We start from the raw sequence: 20,339 nt of genomic DNA, 5'->3' as shown, positions 1-20,339 counted from the left end.
ATAACAGATCATTATCCCTGATGAACACAAATGCCAAAATTTTCACCAAGATACTAGCCAACAGGATCCAACAGTACATTAAAAGGATTATTCACCATGACCAAGTGGGATTTACTCCTGGGCCGCAAGGGTGGTTCAACATCCGCAAGCCAATTGACATGATACACTACATTAGTAAAAGAAAGGATGAGAACCATCTGATCCTCTCAATAGATGCAGAAAAAGTCTTTACAAAAGTACACCATGCTTTCTTTATTTCTTTTTTTTAAAGATTTTATTTATTTATTTATTTGACAGAGAGATCACAAGTAGACTGAGAGGCAGGTAGAGAGAGAGAGAGGGAAGCAGGCCCCCTGCTGAGCAGAGAGCCCGATGTGGGACTCGATCCCAGGACCCTGAGGTCATGACCCGAACCGAAGGCAGTGGCTTAATCCACTCACCCACCCAGGCGCCCAGTACACCATGCTTTCTTGATTAAAACTCTTAACAGCGTGGGGCACCTGGGTGGCTCAGTGAGTTAAGCCTCTGCCTTCGGCTCAAGTCATGACCTCAGGGTTCTGGGATAGAGCCCCACATTGGGCTCTCTGCTCAGCAGGGAGCCTGCTTCCCCCCACTCTCTCTGCCTGCCTCTCTGCCCACTTTCAATCTCTGCCTGTCAAATAAATAAATAAATAAAATCTTTAAAAAAAAACTACTCTTAACAGTGTAGCAATAGAGGGTACATATCTCAATATCATAAAAGCCATCTATGAAAAACGCACAGTGAATGTCGTTCTCAATGAGGAAAAACTGAGAGCTTTTCTCTTAAAGTCAGGAACACAGCAGGGATGTCCATTCTCACCACTGCTATTCAACATAGTACTAGAAGTTCTGGCCTCAGTTGTCAGACAACAAAAAGAAGTAAAAGCATCTGAATGAGCAAAGAAGTCAAACTCACTCTTTGCAGATGACATGATATTCTATGTGGAAAACCCAAAACTCCACCCCAAAATTGCTTGAACTCATACAGGAATTCAGCAATGTGGCGGGATATAAAAATCAGTGCACAGAAATCAATTGCATTTCTGTACACTAACAATGAGACAGAAGAAAGAAATTAAGGAGTCAATCCCATTTACAATTGCAGCCAAGGTAAGACAACTAGGAATAAACCTAACCAAAGAGGCAAGGGATCTGTGCTCAGAAAACTATAGAACATTCATGAAAGTAATTGAGGAAGACACAAAGAAATGGAAAAACATTCCATGCACATGGATGGGAAGAACAAATATTGTGAAAATCCACTGCCTAGAACAATCTACACATTCAATGCAATCCCTATCAAAATACCAGCAACTTTTTTTCACAGAATTGGAACAAGTATATGAATTTACAATTTATATGAAACCAGAAAGACCCCGAATAGCCAAAGAAATGGTGAAAAAGAAAACCAAAGCTGGTGGCATCACTAATCCTGACTTTGGGCTCTATTACAAAGCTGTCATCATCAAGACGGTATGGTATGGGCACAAAAAAACAAACTCATAGATCAATGGAACAGAGTAGAGAACCCAGAAATGGACCCTCGACTATATGATCAACTAATCTTCAACAAAGCAAGAGAGAATATCCAGTGGAGAAAAGACAGTCTCTTTAAGAAATGGTTTTGGGAAAATTGGACAGACACATGAAGAAGGATGAACTGAACCATTTCCTTATGCCATACACAAAAAATAGACTCAAAATGGATGAAAGACATAAATATGAGTCAGGAATCTATCAAAATCCCAGAGGAGAACACAGGCAGTAACTTCTTTGATCTCAGCCGCAGCAACTTCTTGCTAGATATGTCTTCAAAGGCAAGGGAAACAAAGGCAAAAATGAGATGTTGGGACTTCACCAAGATAAAAAGCTTTTGCAAAGGAAACAAGTCGACAAAATCAAAAGACAGCCAACAGAATGGAAGAAGATATTTGCAAATGTCTTATCAGATAAAGGGCTAGTATCCAAAATCTTCAAAGATCTTGTCAAACTCAACACCCAAAGAAGAAATAATCCAGTCAAAAAATGGGCAGAAGATATGAACAGACATTTCTCCAAAGAACACATCAAAATGGCCAACAAACACATGAAAAAGTGCTCAACATCACTGGTCACCAGGGAAATACAAATCAAGACCACAGTGAGATACCACCTCACACTAGTAAAAATGTCTAAAATTAACAATTCAGGAAACAACAAGTGTTGGCGAGGTTGCGGAGAAAGGGGAACCCTCCTACATTATTGGTGAGAATGCAAGCTGGTGCAGCCACTCTGGAAAATAGTATGAAGGTTCCTCAGAAAGTTGAAAATAGAGCTACCCTGCAACCCAGCAATTGTACTACTTTGTATTTACCCCAAAGAAACAAATGTAGTGATCTGAAGGGGCACCTGCACACCAATGCTCATAGCAGCAATGTCCACAATAGGCAGACTGTGGAACGAACCCAGATGTCCATTGACAGATGGATTAAGAAGATGTGGTATATGTATATGATGGAATACTACTCAGCCATCAAAAAAATGAAATATTACCATTTGCAGTGACATGGATGGAACTGGAGGGTGTTATGCCAAGTGAAATAAGTCAGTCAGAAAAAGACAAGTATCATACCATCTCACTCAAATATGGAATTTAAGAAACGAAATAGAGGATCATAGGAGAAGAGAGGAACAAATAAGACAAGACAAAGCCAGAGAGGGAGACAAACCATAAGAAACTCTTAATCACAGGAGATAAACTGAGGCTTGCTGGAAAGGAGTAATGTGGGGGGATGAGGTAGCTGGGTGATGGACATTATTGAGGGCACGTGATGTAATGAGCACTGGGTATTATAAAAGACGGATGAATCAGTGACCCCCGCCTCTGAAACTAATAATACATTATATGTCCATTAATTGAATTTAAATAAAAAATAAAATGGCTGCAGATTGCTTTCAAACTACTAGAAAATGGAGAGAAGTGGAAGATGTCATAGCTTGTATATAAGTTGCTTATGTAGTTTTTTTGTTTCTTGTTTTTAAAGATTTTTATTTATTATTTATTTGTCAGAGATCACAAGTAGGCAGAAAGGCAGGCAGAGAGAGGGGGAGAAGCAGGCTTCCCGCTGAGCGGAGAGCCCGATTCAGGGCTCCATTCCAAGACCCTGAGATGATAACCTGAGCCGAAGGCAGAGGCTTAACCCACTGAGCCACCCAGGCACCTCTTGTTTTTTTATTTTTGCAAAATGGGTGTTAGAGAAGTTAAACAGGGAAAGGCAGTATGTAGGATAATTTAGGAATTCTGTATTTATTAACTAATGAAATCAGTAGTGCCCAAAGGGTGGCTTGTAGGTTCTAAACAGCAGTTAAACTAGAATCAAGCCGTAAAACTATGGTGCAGAGGTGGACTTGCCAGGTGGATACTGAACAGATAATTTTAGCATCTCTCGCTGGGGATACTTCTCCACCTTTATGTGCATATAACTTCCTCAGAGGCAGTGTTGGTATAGTAAGGGAGCGGGCTTTGGAATCAGGCCAACCAGAATTCTCCCTTGTTCTCTGTGCTCTCAGAGGCTCCCCTGCTAAAAATAGACATGAAAAGAGGTAGGTTGCACTGTGAGGCTTGGCCGTCATGTATACTAAGTTCTGGAACAATGCCTGGCTCCCTGGAAGTGATCAGTGAGTCGTAACAGTTGTTACGTGAAATCACCCGTGTTCTCTTCCTCTGTTGACAGGGCAGGTCTGCCCACCTCTAGATGTTATAGATTTTCTGAAAGTCTGGACTCAGAATGACAGTGTTAAGGGCTGACATGACCCCACAGGAAAGTGAGATTCCTGATTCCCTTAATAGGGAGGCGAAAACTCTTAACACAACCATGCCTCTGTAATCCTGGAAATTAACATTCTCCCCCTACAAAGATTAACAACTTACTACTTCTATAGGGATTTAAGAGAAAAATTGATATGAAAACACTTGTTTATTCCTTTTGAGGGAAGTATAAAAACTTCACCGCAATTCATTGTGCTTCTGCCTCAGTCCATTTTCTACATGATTTGTATCTTGGGTTACTTTGTTCCTTTCTTTCTGTGGGATCTATTTTCTTGCATGGAAATTCGTGTTTGAATACTGGACTTTAACACTCCTCATGCCTGAGATTTTTCTTTTAATTGCTGCATTGCATGGATAAAATAGAAAATAGTAAAACCCAAGTTTTTGTGAAGCTTTGGACATATTTCCAGTCTTCAGTCTATAGAACACCAGGTAGGGTGGGTGTTAAGATTCAATGTCAGGAGGGGTGCCTGGGTGGCTCAGTGTTAAGCCTCTGACTTCGGTTCAGGTCATGATCTCAGGGTCCTGGGATTGAGCTGTGCATCAGGCTCTCTGCTCAGCAGGGAGCCTGCTTCTCCTTCTCCCCCCCCCACCCCCCACCCCCACTTCTGTCTCTGCCTGCCTCTGCCTACTTGTGATCTCTGTCTGTCAAATAAGATCTTAAAAAAAAAAAAAAAAAGATTTAATGACAGGAGTTTCTTATTGTTATTGCAAACCAAGTGGTTGCCTGTCACTGAGAAAAATTAGGTCTCACATGTTATACCACTATTTTTCAAATATATGTAAATACCATGTGATTATTAATTCTCATGGGAGAAAATATTTGCAAAAGACACATTTGGTACAATACTGTCACCCAGATTGTACAAAGGGCTCTTGAAACTCAACAACGAGAAAACAATCCAATAAAAAATAGGCCAAATATCTTAGTAGACACCTCACCAAGGAAGATATACAAATGGCAAATAGCATATGAGAAGATGGTCCACATCCTGTGTCATCAGGGAAATGCAAATTGAAACAGCCACAAAATACCGCTAAATACCTATTACAATGGCCAAAATCCAGAACACTAACAATACCTCATGAGGGCAAGGCATGGAACAATGGAAATTTTCATTCATTGCTGATGGGAATGTAAAGTGGTATGGCCATTTAAGAGGACAGTTTGATGATTTCTTACAAAACTAAACGTACTTGTAACATATGATCCAACAGTTGTAGAGTGGAGTACATAATTCTTTGATATTTACTTATGTGCACACAGAAACCTGCATAGGGATGTTTATAGCCACTTAATTCATAATTTCCAAAATTTGAAAGCAACCGAGATGCCATTCCGTAGATGAATGGATAAAGTGTAGTACATCAGTTAACGGAATATTATTCAGGGCTAAAAAGAAATGAGCTGTAAACTGTGAAAAGATAGGAGAAATCTTAAATGCCTATTACTCAGTGAAAGAAGCCGATCTGAAAGGGCTACTTACTATTTGTTTATAACTATATGACATTCTGGAAAGGTAAAATTATGAAGACAGTAAAAAGGTTAGGAGTTGAGAGTAGAGAGGTAGGATGAATCGGATTTTTATGGTAGTGCAAATATTCTGAATGATACCATTGTGATGAATACACATTACTATACATTTATCTAAATAGAATATACAAGACCAAGAGTAAGTCTACTGTGAACTCTGGACTTTGGTTATGATGTGTTGGTGTAGGTTCACCAGCTGTAACCAGTGTACCACTCTGGTGGGGGATATTGATCGTGGAAGAAACTGTATGTGTGTGGGCACAGTGGGTATATGGGAAATCTCTGTACCTTACCCTTAGTTTTGTTGTGAAAAAAACTACTCTAAAAAAGTAACATTCTAATTTTTTTCCTAAGTGAATAGCATGCACAAAAAATGGAAATTTATTTGCAAGCATTCCTGAATTGAAAGGGCAGTAACTTTTGAACATTCTGTAGAATGCCCAGGTCATAGATACTTAGCAGCTTATCATAAGATGTGATAGTTCACTAGGTTTCTTTAGCCCCCCCTTCACATTAAAATGTTTGGGAACTCATGACCTAGGCTTTGTTGATTTAAGGGTTAGCTGGGTAGTAAAACCACTAAGTGAAGTTTTTGTCTGTGGGATGGTTATATGCTAGTGAGTCTTTACACCTATTCTGAGTAAAAAGCCCCAGACTTTCCACTTAAGTGGTACCTTGTATCTTTCATCTAAAGAGCATAAAATACTTTTTAAAATTCCACATGGTGATAGGGGAAGAAAATGAGAGGGAGGGGTGTGGGAGAGCCCTGCCCAAGGTCACACAGGGCACCGGTGGAAGCACTGGGTAGAGAGAACTAGATTCTCCTGACTTAGATTCATTGTTCTCAGACCCTGTTTCCAGAGACTTGATAAGACTTCTCTGCTCTAATTTCGTCAACAAAGTTGAGTTTGAAATACTTATATTTTGCGCTGGTATCTTTCAAAATATGATATCTTCTATCAGTGGGGTCAATCATTTGGGTTAGTTTATTTTGGCAAAATTGTGTGCACTGAAGGTCTGAGGTTATATTGATCTATATTCCATAAACTCACACCAGGTATTCATGACACAGATTTGATGGAGAAACTTTCAGGTTAAATAGGAATTAACCTTAAAAGTGAAGTTATTACTGACAGCTTTTTAGTTTCTCAAGTGGGAAAAAATCACTATGCAAAAGAATCCTATTCCAAATTAACAACAGCTACTATGAAGTATTTCCTTGCCTATATCTCAAAATTTCCCAATATTCACGCTGGGAAAACTTGGGGCGCCTGAGTGGCCCAGTGGGTTAAAGCCTCTGCCTTCGGCTCAGGTAAATGATCCCAGGGTCCTGGGATCAAGCCCCTCATCGGACTCTCTGCATAGAGGGAGCCTGCTTCCACCTCTCTCTCTCTCTCTCTCTCTCCCTGCCTCTCTGCCCACTTGCAACCTCTGCCTGTCAAATAAATAAATAAATAAATAAATAAATAAAATCTTTTTTAAAAATGCCAAAATTCTTTTGTAAATCTCTTGCTAATTAGTTTGTATTTGTTAGAAGGACAAATGAAGGGTACCTGGCTGGCTAAGCTGGTAGAGCATGAGACTTGATACTGAGGTCATGAGTTCAAGCCCCATGCTGGGCATGGAGCTTACTTAAAAAGTTATAGATAGATAGGTAGATAGGTAGACAGACAGATAGATAGAAACAAGAACAAATGAAATACTATAGACCAGAGATCAATCAGCTTCCTGCTGGGTAGGAATATTCCCGGAGGAGGAAAAAAAAATCCCCATAGTTAATCGTTATTGAAATCCATCATCTACACGGGGCTGTCAGGCTTCTTCCTAACTGAGCAGTACCCATATGATGAGGATCCCCACATGCATCTCCCATCAGCTCTGTACCTACATGTATAACTTTCTTTCTGGATGCCGACATTTCTGAAGCGCCATCACTACTTCAAACTTAATATGCGAAAAATTGACCTCCTCTGCTCTGTCTTTCTTTTCCTATTTGTTCCATTTCAGCCAATGACACTTCAGCCTGCCAGCTGGTCACTTGGGACAGTTGCCAGTGTATTCTTTGGGGTGGCTTGATAGTCTTGGCCCCTTCACATTTGCCCAACTCATTCCTCTCAATATGGAAAGGCGATCAGGTCAGTCTTCCACTTGGAACAGTTCGATGGCTCCTCCTCTTCATCAGTATCAAAGTTCGCATTCTTTGACACAGCACATAGGGCCCTCAGCCCTCTTCTCACCTGTTTTTGGCCAGTCTATCTGATAATGTGGGACAGTTTCCTATGATGTATATAGTTTCCTAAATGGGTCATGTCACCACTCTGCTCTTGGAGCATTTGCAAATTCTCCCTTAATAAACTACATTCAGCTCAGGGGTACCTTTAACATGGACTCCAGCTTCTTTGTTGCTCTTGGCTTTGTCTATCTCCTCTGCCATTCTATCCCAGGAGACCCTCCAGGAAGGCATTATGTCTTATTTCTATTACCTCTGTATTAGCCCAGTACCTGAGATGTGAAAGGTGTTCAAATAATGTTTATGAATGGATGAGTGAACAAAGGAAGTTTCTATTAAACAGAACCTTGATGGTACCCAGGGTAGGGCCAGGACATCTGAATATTTAATGCCAAAGGGAATCATGCGTCTGTGACGGTAGGTAGCTTTCCTTGATAGAATGGTTTAACTTCTAATTTTCCTTTTGCCATCTTTATTGTTATAGCTCCACAACCAGATGACCTGTGCAGAGTCAGGGCTTGTGACCAAACAGCTGTACTGATATTCCTAGACCTATCTGCAGCCTTAGACAGGCGAGGTCTACTCTCCTCACCCACCCACTTGCAAGCCCTGTGGTAGTTTTGTCTCATCTGGCTTTGGTCCTTCCCCAGAGAAGTGACATGGACACTTTTTCTTTAATTCCATTTAAACTCTTTGTTATTAGGACCCTTTTCTTTGCCATGCTTCATGAGCCTGGTTGCCCCTGATGTCCTTCTGTTCAGTATTATAAAGTCACTTGTCAGTATTGCCATGGGAGGGCACAGAACTAGATGGTAAATATTTCACAGTCCTTAGCATGCTTATTCTTACAGCCCTCCATCATGACCATGTCAGACACTAACCGGAGACTTAGGGTGCCACAAAGGACAAGATCCTTGAGAAATTCCACAGGAAACTTTGTAGGGTGTTCTGTAGGTGAGCTTTGTGTAAGAGCTGCTGGCCCTTGGGCAGTCACCAGATCAAACCCTAGCTGGCTGAGGCTAGAGGTGTTCTTAGTGACTAGGTAAACTGGAAGCTAGCTACCGGCGCAGCATTTCTGCCTGCCTTGTTTCTTATTCTTCTCTGATGAATTCGTATGGGAGACAAGTTAGAGAAGGTGAAGGAAATACAGAGTGGGAAGGAGGAAAGGCTGACATTGTAGGAAGAAGAAGGGAAAAAATTACATTTTCAGGTTGGCGGAGAGGATTTTGCCTCTCTGGGCGTCAGGCCCATACAGTTCCCTTTCCCAAGCCAGGCAAACCCCAACGCTCCCCTGATGCCTCCTTCACAGCGCCTCTGCCTCTGTCCTCTCTGAGGTACGCAGAACCAGATGACTGTCCTCGCAGTTGCCTCTCATCTTCTTGTGGCTCGTTACCATCACATAGATGGAAGGAAACTAGGGGAGGGCTTCATTTCAATAAAGAGGGCAGAAGAGCTTTTTTTCTCCTGAATCTAGAATGCATGCCCAGTGATTGTGAAGAGCTCTCTCAGGTTCAATCAGATTTTCACCCATGGTAGAATTATAGTTGCCTCAAATTCTGTGTGAGAAGGCAAAGACTAAGTCATTAAATCCATTACTAAACTGGACACTCACGGTCCGTAAAGACATAGCATTTTGTTTGTTATTTTGTTCATTATCAGAACAATATCTGTCATGTTTATTCACTTAAGTATTTGTTAGGTAATTAAATTTATAAGTGAATACTCAAATGCATAAAATCTACTACTTTGTAACTTATTCTGCTAGGACAAGTGTAGGCAAGAGGATGGGCTTAATATGTCTGGTGCCTGATACAGTGCCCTTCACAATGCTGCCGTTTTCTCTACCATGTCTTCTTTGACATCTGCTCATAGATATCTTATTTCCAAGCCAAAAAAAAAAAAAAGAACTTTTGTTTCCTTTGAAAATTATTTATGTCTAGGGGCACCTGGGTGGCTCATTCAGTTAAGCATCTGACTCCATCTCTGCTCAGGTCTTGATCTCAGGGTTGATCACAGGCCCCTGGGTGGCTCAATGGGTTAAGTGTCTGCCTTCAGCTCAGGTCAGGATCCCAGCGTCCTGGGATCGAGTCCCGCATCGGGCTCCCTGCTCTGCAGGGAGTCTGCTTCTCCCTCTGCCCTCTTCCCACTCATTCTCTCAATCTCTCTCTCTCTCAAATAAATAAAAACTTTTTTTTTTTTTAATGACATCACATAAGTCAGAAGGAGATGGTTCAAGAAAGCAAGGATGATAGGACAGGAATCTCAGTGATGGAGGGCTGAGGGGACGCTTGTCAAGAAACATGAGAGTCAGTTGCCAAACCGTGAGGTGCTAGTGTGCCTGAAGTGTTTGAAGAACGACAAGGCCACCATGGCTGGGAAGAGTGCACAGGGGAGGGTAGGAGAGCATGTGTGGGAGGTAAGGGGAGGGGGAACGGGGCTTCACAGGACATATGAGGGCACTTTGGCTTCTGTTCTCATTGCTATCAGAATACTTGAATGTGTATTTGGACAAAGCTGAGCTAGAGTATGTAAATAATTATGACTCAGTTTTATGTTAAGATATTAGATGACTTTACTGACTGAAAAATGCCTTATAACAATCTCATCACGAATGGAGTAAGTGACCGGATATTTTAGAGCCCAAATTCTTCTTTCTGTTAGTGTCATGTCTGTCAGGAAGACGGCTAAAATAACTTGTGTTGGATTGCGAATTGTTAACTTCACTACGAACACTAAATAGTTCCGTGTTACCTGATGAGTCTGGCTTCTGAACTAATTTTATTAATTCTGGAAAATAATGAACTTTCGAAGGAGTGAAGATATAATTCATTCCTTATACACAGTGTATTTTCTCTAAATATTTGCATTTTATATTGAAAATGGGGCTCTCAAGTTCAGCCCCAGCTCATAGCATAAAGAGGAATGCATGGTTTTAATTTAAAAATCGAGCGGTTTAGGGAATTTACAAAGAGAAAGAGTTAGACTCAAAAATTGAGTCTTCTGTACAGTTTTATCGGTGTCAAAGCTGTGATTGTTTTTAAGAATTGTCTCAGTAGCTTTGGAATTATCAGAATATTTCTTTTGCTGTTAAAATTTGGACAGTGAGGGGCATTTTGAACTTCTATTTCCAGCCATATCTTTTAAACTATGCTTCTTTTCCATTAATAATCCCCTAGAGGATGCTTTTTGGAGGAATGGAAGTGTGTTCTCTTTAACCTTAGAATTATATAGCATGTTTCAAAGTAAAGCAGTTTGTGGCATTGGGGAAGTAACTGTGGCTTATTCAGAAAATTGAAGCTTAACTTAAAATTTCAAAATCATCCTAAAATGTCAAGAATTTGTTATTTGTTCATAAATACAGAAAGGAGAAATCATTCCTTAGTTGTTTATTCATATTATAAATGACTATGTTCTTTCAATTTTATTGCCTTTTTAAAATATGCCCCCTCAAAAAAAAAAAATTAAAAATGCCCCCTCATAGAAACTAAAACATAATTAAACATCAGTTAACTTAAGTCCATGAGTATTTTTTGATACTAACATTTTTAAAAGCAAGTTTATATTCACTATAAATTTTCATATTCTATTTATCTCTTCAATCTTTATGCTTCGTTTTTTGCACTCGGCTGTGCTTGTAAATTTCAGTTCCTTAGCCACCACTGTCATTTTCATCACCAGTAAATAATATTTATTGAGTGCACACTTGCTTTTTCTATAGCTGTTCTCCCAGTAACATCACAATTGCCCAAGCAAGCTGAATGTGATCAAGTAAAAAGCAATTAATATTTCTAAATATTTTACTTCAACTATTTTCAGGCCGTCACAAAGTAAAAATAACAAGGAAAAGTGGTCATGTGGAATGGTCATTGAGATTAGTTTCGGTAGGTCCCAGCTAAGAAGGGGACACACACCTTCATATAGCTTTCATTCCTACGTACCCTTTTGCCTTTGAAATACCAGTATAATCCTGATATTAGAGAACATGACCAATTCTCATTTATAATGAGTTATCTAGCATTGATCCTTGGTTCTAACATCTCTAGAAGAAATAAATTATAATTAGGATGGCTGACAGCAGATTGAACCCATAGAAGATTGCCACAGTTCAACTGTTTGTGACATTATAAAAGATGAAACATGTTCTGGTTCAACCTAGTCTTTGCATAACACTTTGTGAAACAAGCAAAGGAGGTACTGGTGCTAAGTTCCGAAAGATGAAATGACTTGTTCTGGGTAGTGAATGACTTGTTCTGGGTAATGTGACTGGAAAAAAAATACAACAGGGATTTGAGAACTTGAGTTTTCTGACTCCCAGTTCAGTATACTTTCTACTATTCTATGCTGTGCATCTGGGGAATGAGTTAAAATGACCAGAACAATAGCGGTATTGAAAGTGTGATCCAAAATAAGTGAGCTGCGTTTCTTCGGGGCGGGGGTGGGGGGCATAAAAAGTAAAAAAACAAGAACAAGACTGTCAATATACTCAGGCAATTAATCACTGGGAAATTAGTAAGGGAGAAGAGTGCTTCATCTGATTATTTACATTTGCAAGCCAAGTGGTCATTTTTTTTTTATGTTTCCACTTTTTTCTTTTAACTTTAAAATAATACATATAGAAGACTTCAGGTATTGACAAAAGTTGAGGGAACAATATAATGAAGCCCACGTACCCATCCCGCAGGCTCGACAGTCAACCACTCCCAGCCTCCTTTCCTCTGTCCTCGCACATACTTTCCTCCCCTACACTGGATTATTTTTGAAGCCAGTTCCCAACATCATGCTATTTCTTCTATAAATATTTCAGTATTATATAATAAATAATTCACAGTCCATCTTGGAGGCTGATTTGGGGAAATGAATATCATAATTGTTGATAAGCAAACAATTAAAAACCTTTAAGGAATTGAGCAGAGCCCATGCAAGGGTTGTTTGGAACTTAAAATTGCATCACATCAGCAAGAATTCAGTTACCAAATCTTCCCTTTCTGGCCTCTCTGCCTCAGATACTAGCTGTAGGTATGCCACGGCATGCATAAGAAGACTTGTCATTGAACACGTTGTTTAGAAAGTGTGCGTACCGAACATGAGATCTGACCTGTCCTCCAACTCAAGAATGAAAGGCTTTTGTTTTTGTTTTTTTTTTAATCATTTCATGTTTTATTTGTGTGTGAATGCATTTTAAAGAAAAAAAATGCATAAATGAATTAGTTTCCTCGGTGGCTTCTGGGTGTATAACCTAACAGTCTTGCTATGGAGATAGCGTTCATCAATTATGAATATTTGTTATAGTTCTTTAAATTCTTTTGTTGTCTAATTGGAAAACTGGTAAAATACTATCATTGTCCAGATAAAGTTCTTGGCAAGTTTTCTCTCTTTCAAACCCCCTAGGACAGTCCACAGCTCCATGAAAACATGAGTCAAATACATTACAAATTTCCCAAGGAGAATCAACATCTTTTCCAGCTGTTTGGATAGTCTGTCTAACATCTGACCAAAATCCTCATCTCCCAGCATTGTTCTGGGCTTTTACACTTTGATTTGTTCAATGTTATAATTTTAAAACTGAGCCAATAGTGTGAGTCTTCACTTCTTTCTTTAAGACTTTTAACTCTTATCACTTAAAAAAAATAACAATAAAATGTTTAAAAAAAAAAAAAAGCAGCAAGAGATCTTGTCTCCCTAGGTATTTCTCTTTGACAATACAAAATTCCTTCTTACTACTGCTATCAAACTTCTCTCCTTTTTTTTCTCCCTGGGTAATTTTTCTATTATTTATAGCATAAAATATCTCCCAACTATAACATCAAAAAAACTAAACTTGGTTTGATTGATTAGTTTCGGGTTTTCTATTTTAAATGTCTTTTGGCACTGACCAGTGTGTTTCAATTTATTCAGAAGGAATGCATTTGTGATCATTCCAATTAATCCCTTGTCTGTTTTGTCTGGCCTTTGTGTGAAACTAGTTATAATAACTTTAAAGTTTGGCAAGCTGTGCAATAAACTGCCCAGGGTGGGATGGAAAACTTTCAGGGCCCAATTAACAAAAGTCAACTTGTCCTCCAGCCTATCTACACGAAATCATCTGTTGCTTTGAGTTGTCTTTATAACCGTTAATAACATTTGATGAGTAGGTCAGGGCTAGAAGGTAGAAACAAAGCAACTGTGTCAATAAGAATGGATTCCAGAGTCGCAGACCAAATTTCAGCAAATGTGCGCACGTGCACACACACACACACACACACACACACCCTGTTGTCAAGTTTAAAACATATAGAAAATTTCAAGCATTTGCAAAAGGAGAGAGAACAGTATAATGAACCCCATGTACCAAACACCCAAGGCTCAGTGGTCAACAACCCACAGTCTCCTTTCATCTGTCCTCCCACATAATTCCCTACCCCTCCCTGGATTATTCTGAACCCAGTCCCAGACATCATGCTATTTCATCCATAAGGAGTGGGGGCACAGAAGTCAGCTATAGAAAACCTGGAACTTTGTTCAAGCTGCCATTCCAAAGGAAAGTGATTTCCATTTTAAATGTGTCCTGGAAGCTGAGTTATGTGGACATTTACACCCACCTGTGTACCCACCTGAAACTGGCACAAAGATCATGGTGCCAGAAAACCATTCAAAATACAATGAAACATTTCAGTGGTTATTAAAGTCAAAACTCCATGACTTGCGTTTAACTGTTCATTTTGTTTTCATTCTCTTTTGTCTTTTTCCTTTTGAACTTAAAAATGGAAATGTATTTCAGAATTTTTGACACATTTCAGAGCGTTTGGAGGGCGTTTCCCCTCAAGCTGCCTCTGTTGCCTGTGACATGGCACAGTAGATGCACCGTTGGTCATGTACCACACTTGGACCTCCCTCTTCCCAGGTTCTCCCTCGTCTCTAGCGTGCAGCCACCTGTAATTATGCCAGGAGATGCACCACGAGTTTGGGACAGCAAACCCCATTTTCATTTCCACATGCTTGTGTAATACATGCAAAGTTTATCTTAACTTACGGTGTTTTAAATGTCTCAGCCCGCGTTACCATCACAACTTGGTGAACAAATATGAATCATTTCTAACAATAACATTTAAACTTTCATATTTTTTATTACCGGAACAAAAGGAAGTTCTTCTGTTTTTTTATTCTAGAATATTTTCGGCACTTGAGGAAACGTGTCAACTCAAAATTCAAAGATCATCCTCCCATTTTGTGTTTCATTGTGAGTTTTCAGATGATTACTGTCAAAGCAAAAGTCATTATTTAAAAATCAGATCAAGTATAAAGGAGATGACTGGAAATAGGAACGGGCCTGCTCTTATCTGCTTGATAATTCTACCTGATCTGTGTACCTAAATTAATTAATCTTTCTCTTTGTTCACGTTGTATTTGCTCCTGGCAAAATGTGCTGGAATCACTGTTGTCACATGGTTTTAATTTTTGAAAATCCATCTTTCTAAGATAGACGTGGAAAGAAAAGCTAACTGCACAGAACACCACATTAAGAGGAAAGTAGTTGAAGTTCTGCCATGAATAGTTACCAAAAAAAAAAAAAAAAAAGAAGAAGAAGAAGAAGAAGACAAAGAAGAAGAAGAAAAGTATGATACTATTTGGCCTCATCTCCCTAGCTAGGGAATTCAAATTGTTGAATACCTAATAGTGCTTTTGTAAGGATTTCAGTTTTCAAAAAATATGCTGTGGTGGACAAAGCATGACTGTTATGTAAACATATAGTTACTACAGACACTGGGACATATGTGAGTATTTTAAAAGACATAACATGTACTTGGATAACAAAATTGAAGCATGTTTAAATGTTCCATATCAAGAGGTTAGGCCCTTTGAAAACTGCAGACTCCTTCAGATCGGTGGGATGCTGGAAGTGGAGTAAGACACAGCAGCCTGCCTTAGTGACTGACTTCTGGGTACTTTCTTACTACAGTTAAATTCTGTCTAATTTGTCAAGATAATAAGTGTCTGTTTGATTTGGCTATGAAATTAGATCATTGCATTTTAAGGTGTATAACTAGTCTCAGCGAAGATATTTTTGTAATTTGGATTTGTTTTTTACCCCTGTCTTCCCTAAAATGTTCAAAATTGGCTTGGTATTTTAAACTTCTGTGTTTTGGGATGCCTGGGTGGCTTGGTTGGTTAAGCCACTGCCTTCGACTCACGTCTTGATCCCAGGATCCTGGGATCGAGTCCCACATGGGGCTCCTTGCTCGGCAGGGAGCCTGCTTCTCTCAATGCTTCTGCCTGCCTCTCTGCCTGCTTGTGTGTTCTCTCTCTCTCTCTCTCTCTCTCTGGAAAATAAATAAAATCTTTAAAAAAAAAAAAGTCACTTTCTCTCTTTAAATAAATAAATAAATAAATAAACTTCTGTGTTTTAATATGTGAGATTTTAGATCATCATAAGATAGAAATAAGAGCAGAAGATCAGATATGGCAGGTTTTGCTGCTGTTTTGTTGAGATGTTAAGTAATAACTTGAGAGTTGCATTTATTCCTTCGGACAACTAGATTTCTTTTTGGAAAGTCAGCGTTCATCTCCTATGACCTGTCATCCTACCGCCGTGTGCTTGATTCTGTCCCTTCTCAAAGAGACAAAACTGGAATGCTGACCTCGGTCCCCAACTAGGCACTCATATCTCTCATTTCTCTAGTCATAGCCAAACTTCTGGAAAACACAGTCTATGCTGGCTGCCTCTAACCCAGCTTCTTAACTCCTTTATCACATCCTCACTTCACCTCCATCCCAACCACTGCCCAGTAAGTGCTTTTTACAGGCTCACTTCTTTGTTACCAGATTCAGTGGCACTTGCTAGTGCTTATCTTTTTGTTTCGTGGTTGTTGTTTTTTTTTAATCTTTTGTTCCTTTTTTGTCATTGTTAAATCCCTACTTCCCTATTCTCCTTTTTTGGCTTCTGTGAGACACCGTGTTCCACAGCCTCCCTGGTTACTTGCTTTGGGTCTCCTCCAAGGCTCGTTCTTCTTCAGTGTTTCTTACATGTTGGCGTTCCCCAGGTTTGCATCCCTTGGCTTCTTATCACTAGGCCAGTTTCACCACCTGACCACATGGTCTATCCTGGCATCAGTTGTCCCTCATGCAGAGGATCCTCAGATCAGTTTTCTGCTTGGTGGGTATGTATATCCAGTGCCTGTGGATCTCACTGGTTTCTCAAAGGTAGATATACAAGGCTGAATATTTTTTCTACTGTTGTTCTACCTAATTCTCTTAACAGATTCTGTGAACACCTTCAGGAACGCACCAACCCAAACTCTCTTTGATTCTGGATACCTTTGTCTCCCTCTATATCCAGCTACTAAATCTTACCAAGTCACCTATAGCCTTAATATCCTCAAACTAACCACTTTTCTCTCCATTTTCATTTCTGAACTCTCCCTGATTTGTTTGATGAGGTCACTTGGTTTGACCTTATCGTTCTATATCTCCCATCTTTTTTTTTTTTTTTTAATGTGCAGGATTTATTGTATACACAATGTTACCTGACAATCTTTCAGAAAGGGGAGTATTTTAAATTTCTTTCTTAAGTATTCTAATTCCAGTAGAGTTAACATACAGTTTTATGTTAGTTTCAGGTGTACAGTATAGTGGTTCAAGACTTCTATACTCAGTGCTCATCATAACAAGTGCATTCCTTAATCCTCATGACCGATTTCACCCATCCCCCCCACCTCTCTTCTCTCTGACAACACCAGTTTATTTTCTGTAGTTAAGAATCTGCTTTTTTTTTTTTTCTTTTTAAAAAAAAAAGAATCTGCTTCTTGGTTGGCCCTCTGTTATTTTCTTTTCCTCTGCTCACTTGTTTTGTTTCTTAAATTCCACATATGAGTGAAGTATTTGTTTTTCTCTGACTTGTTTCGTTTATCATCTACTCTCTACCTCCAACCATGTTGTTGCAAATGGCAAGATTTCATTCTTTTTTATGCCTGAATAATATTCCTCTGTGTGTGTGTGTGTGTGTGTGTGTGTTTACCACATCTTCTTCTCCTATTGGTGGATACTTGGGCTGCTTCCATAATTTGGTTATGATGAATAATGCTGCAGTGAACTATATGTATCCTTTTGGATTAGTATTTTAGTATTTTTTGGATAAATACTCAGTAATATGATTATTGGATCATACAGTAGTTCTATTTTTAGTTTTTTGAGGAGCCTCCATACTGTCTTCCACAGTGGCTGCACCAGTTTTCTTGCCCACGAGCAGTGCACAGTGGCTCCTTTTTCTCCACATCGTCACCTGCACTTGTTACTTCTTGTGTTTTTAGCACGTGTGAGGTGATATCCCATTGTAGTTTTGATTTGCATTTCCCTAATGACAAGTGATGTTGAGCATCTTTTCATGTGTGTATTGGCCATCTGGGTGTCTTTCTTCTTTGGAGAAGCATCTGTTCATGTCTTCTGCCCATGTTTTAATTGGATTATTTGGGTTTTTTGGTGATGAGTTATAGAAGTTCTTTATATATTTTGGATACTAACCCTTTCTGCTGCTTCATTATTAATGTATAGAAATCCAACAGATTTCTTTATGTTTATTTTGTGTCCTATGCATTTGCCGAATTCCTTTATCAGTTCTAGCAATTTTTTGGTGGTCTTTAGGGATTTCTGTATATAGTATCATATCATCTGGAGGTAGTGAAAGTTTTACTTCTTCCTTATCAACTTGGATGCCTTTTATTTCTTTTGTTATCTAATTACTGTGGCTAAGACTTCCAATACTATGTTGAATAAAAGTGGTGAGAGTGGTCATCACTGTCTTATTTCTTTTTTTTTTTTTTTTTTTAAAGATTTTATTTATTTATTTGACAGAGAGAAATAACAAGTACACTGAGAGGCAGGCAGAGAGAGAGAGAGAAGGAAGCAGGCTCCCTGCTGAGCAGAGAGCCCGATGCGGGACTCGATCCCAAGACCCTGAGATCATGACCTGAGCCGAAGGCAGCGGCTTAACCCACTGAGCCACCCAGGCGTCCCTGTCTTATTTCTTTTTAGGGGAAAAGCTCTGATTTTTTTCCCCTTGAATATGTTATTTTTTCCCCTTGAGTATATTAGCTGTGGGCTTTTCATATGAGGACTTTGTTGTGCTAAGGTATATTCCCTCTAAATGTACTTTCTTGAGGGTTTTTATCATGAATAGATGTTAATGCTTTGTCAAATGCTTTTTCTGCATCTATTGAAATGATCATATGGTTTTATCCTTTCTCTTACTAATGTGATATCTAGCATAAAGCTCGTGTAGTGAATCATATTTAAGCAACAATCCAAGACAACTTTTAAATTATTAATCTTTTGAAAAATAAATAAGCAAAATTTTAAAACCAAATAAATTGAAATTATGTACTGAAGACAGCTTGTTAATAATTTGTCTATAACGTTGCAGACCCTTCCATTTGAATATATATAATAATCTTTTTTTAAAGGAGATGATATTATACAAATTGATTTATATTATTCCAACACAGCATCGCATACTTCTCTCTAGGTGATTACAGATCTATAATATCATTTTTTCATGGCATTATTCTATGACAGCAGCATGGCTTCTTGAGCCAGTGCTCTACCGGTAGATGTATAGCGCATTTCTAACTTTATTATAAATAAAGCTTTACTCATACATCCTTCTCTTATTGTCTTGCCTATTTTCTGAGGACAGATTCCTGCTAGTGAGATTTGTGAGATTCAGGAAATGCACTGTTTTAGATCTTTTAAAACAGTTCATTAGATAGCTGTACAGTGGGCTTATACTAATGTATATACTGTCCTTAGAGCATGAGTTTGTCTATATTCCCCACACCCACTATAGTTCTTCTTTTATATTTTTAACTGATTTGATAAATGAAAAATGATACTCCAGGCCATTTACTCTAATTTTAGACAAATATCTACAATGTTTGGTTATCTGGTTGCCAAACCCACAATAGATCAGAAGCAGGAAATTGGAAGAAGAATGATGAGTTGCTATAGTCAGATGCATTGGCAGCAGTGTGAAGTAATAGCAGACAGACGAACAGTGAGGACGGATACAAGAAGACTGGGAGGAAAAAAAAAAAACAGAACTAGAATCCCAAACTGCACAGTGCATGGCCCATTTACTTCAAGGCCCAACAGCCCAACGCCCCTCTGTGGTCTCTAAGACTTTCACCATATTTCAACACAATGTCCCCCATCTCAGCATTTTGAAATCCTACAAAGACAGTAAAGTCTTGGCTCATAGCAATAGTAATTAATTAAATGTCAACTGTTGTCAATCAGTTGCAGATTGCTAAAATAATATTCTGTGTTTAGCCTCCTACAAAAATAAAGCTTTTAAAATGCTTGCACTATCAGTTGCAAAATTGCGACTCTCCACTTAAACTCTTCCACTGAAATACACTAGCTAAGTTTTGTCTTTTTAACCATTAGGTCATTTGCTAAAACACTGAAGGATACGCTAATAATATGTAAACAAGAAATATATTCTAAGGAATCTTCCCAGCGTGAAGAGGAGAATGCTTCTGGCAGACCTGATACTCTGCTTTCAGTTTTAAGGAACTGCCATGGGAAAATATACTTACTTGTATCTAGAGAGTGGATGGCATTGGCAGAAGTTAAAGGAAGGCAGACTTCTAACAATTAGGACTTTTTAATTCCATCAGTTTTTCTTAGGTTTGACAGACTGTTAGACCTCAAAGGAATCGCAGTGATTTATAAATAACAATCCCCCATGTTTTATAGATTTAAAAAAAAAACCCCAA

The 20,339-nt window shown here is 38.9% G+C and overlaps 1 protein-coding gene across 7 annotated transcripts in view; it reads left to right on the top strand.

Annotated features, from left to right (window-relative positions):
- The window catches only part of ARL15 (ADP ribosylation factor like GTPase 15), a 405,338-nt gene that overhangs the window by 308,423 nt on the left and 76,576 nt on the right, over positions 1-20,339 (top strand). Inside the window, exon 5 of one of the 7 annotated variants that reach the window (XR_009353776.1) lies at positions 14,739-14,809. The exons of the other annotated variants lie outside the window; for them this stretch is intronic. The gene's annotated coding sequence lies outside the window, so the exon portion shown is untranslated. The remainder of the gene's footprint in view (positions 1-14,738; positions 14,810-20,339) is intronic. 7 annotated transcript variants of the gene reach the window in all.

The sequence above is a fragment of the Mustela lutreola genome, chromosome 5 (assembly GCF_030435805.1).
Source record: "Mustela lutreola isolate mMusLut2 chromosome 5, mMusLut2.pri, whole genome shotgun sequence".
Classification (NCBI taxonomy): domain Eukaryota; kingdom Metazoa; phylum Chordata; class Mammalia; order Carnivora; family Mustelidae; genus Mustela; species Mustela lutreola.
This window is presented reverse-complemented; position numbering and strand designations above follow the sequence as displayed.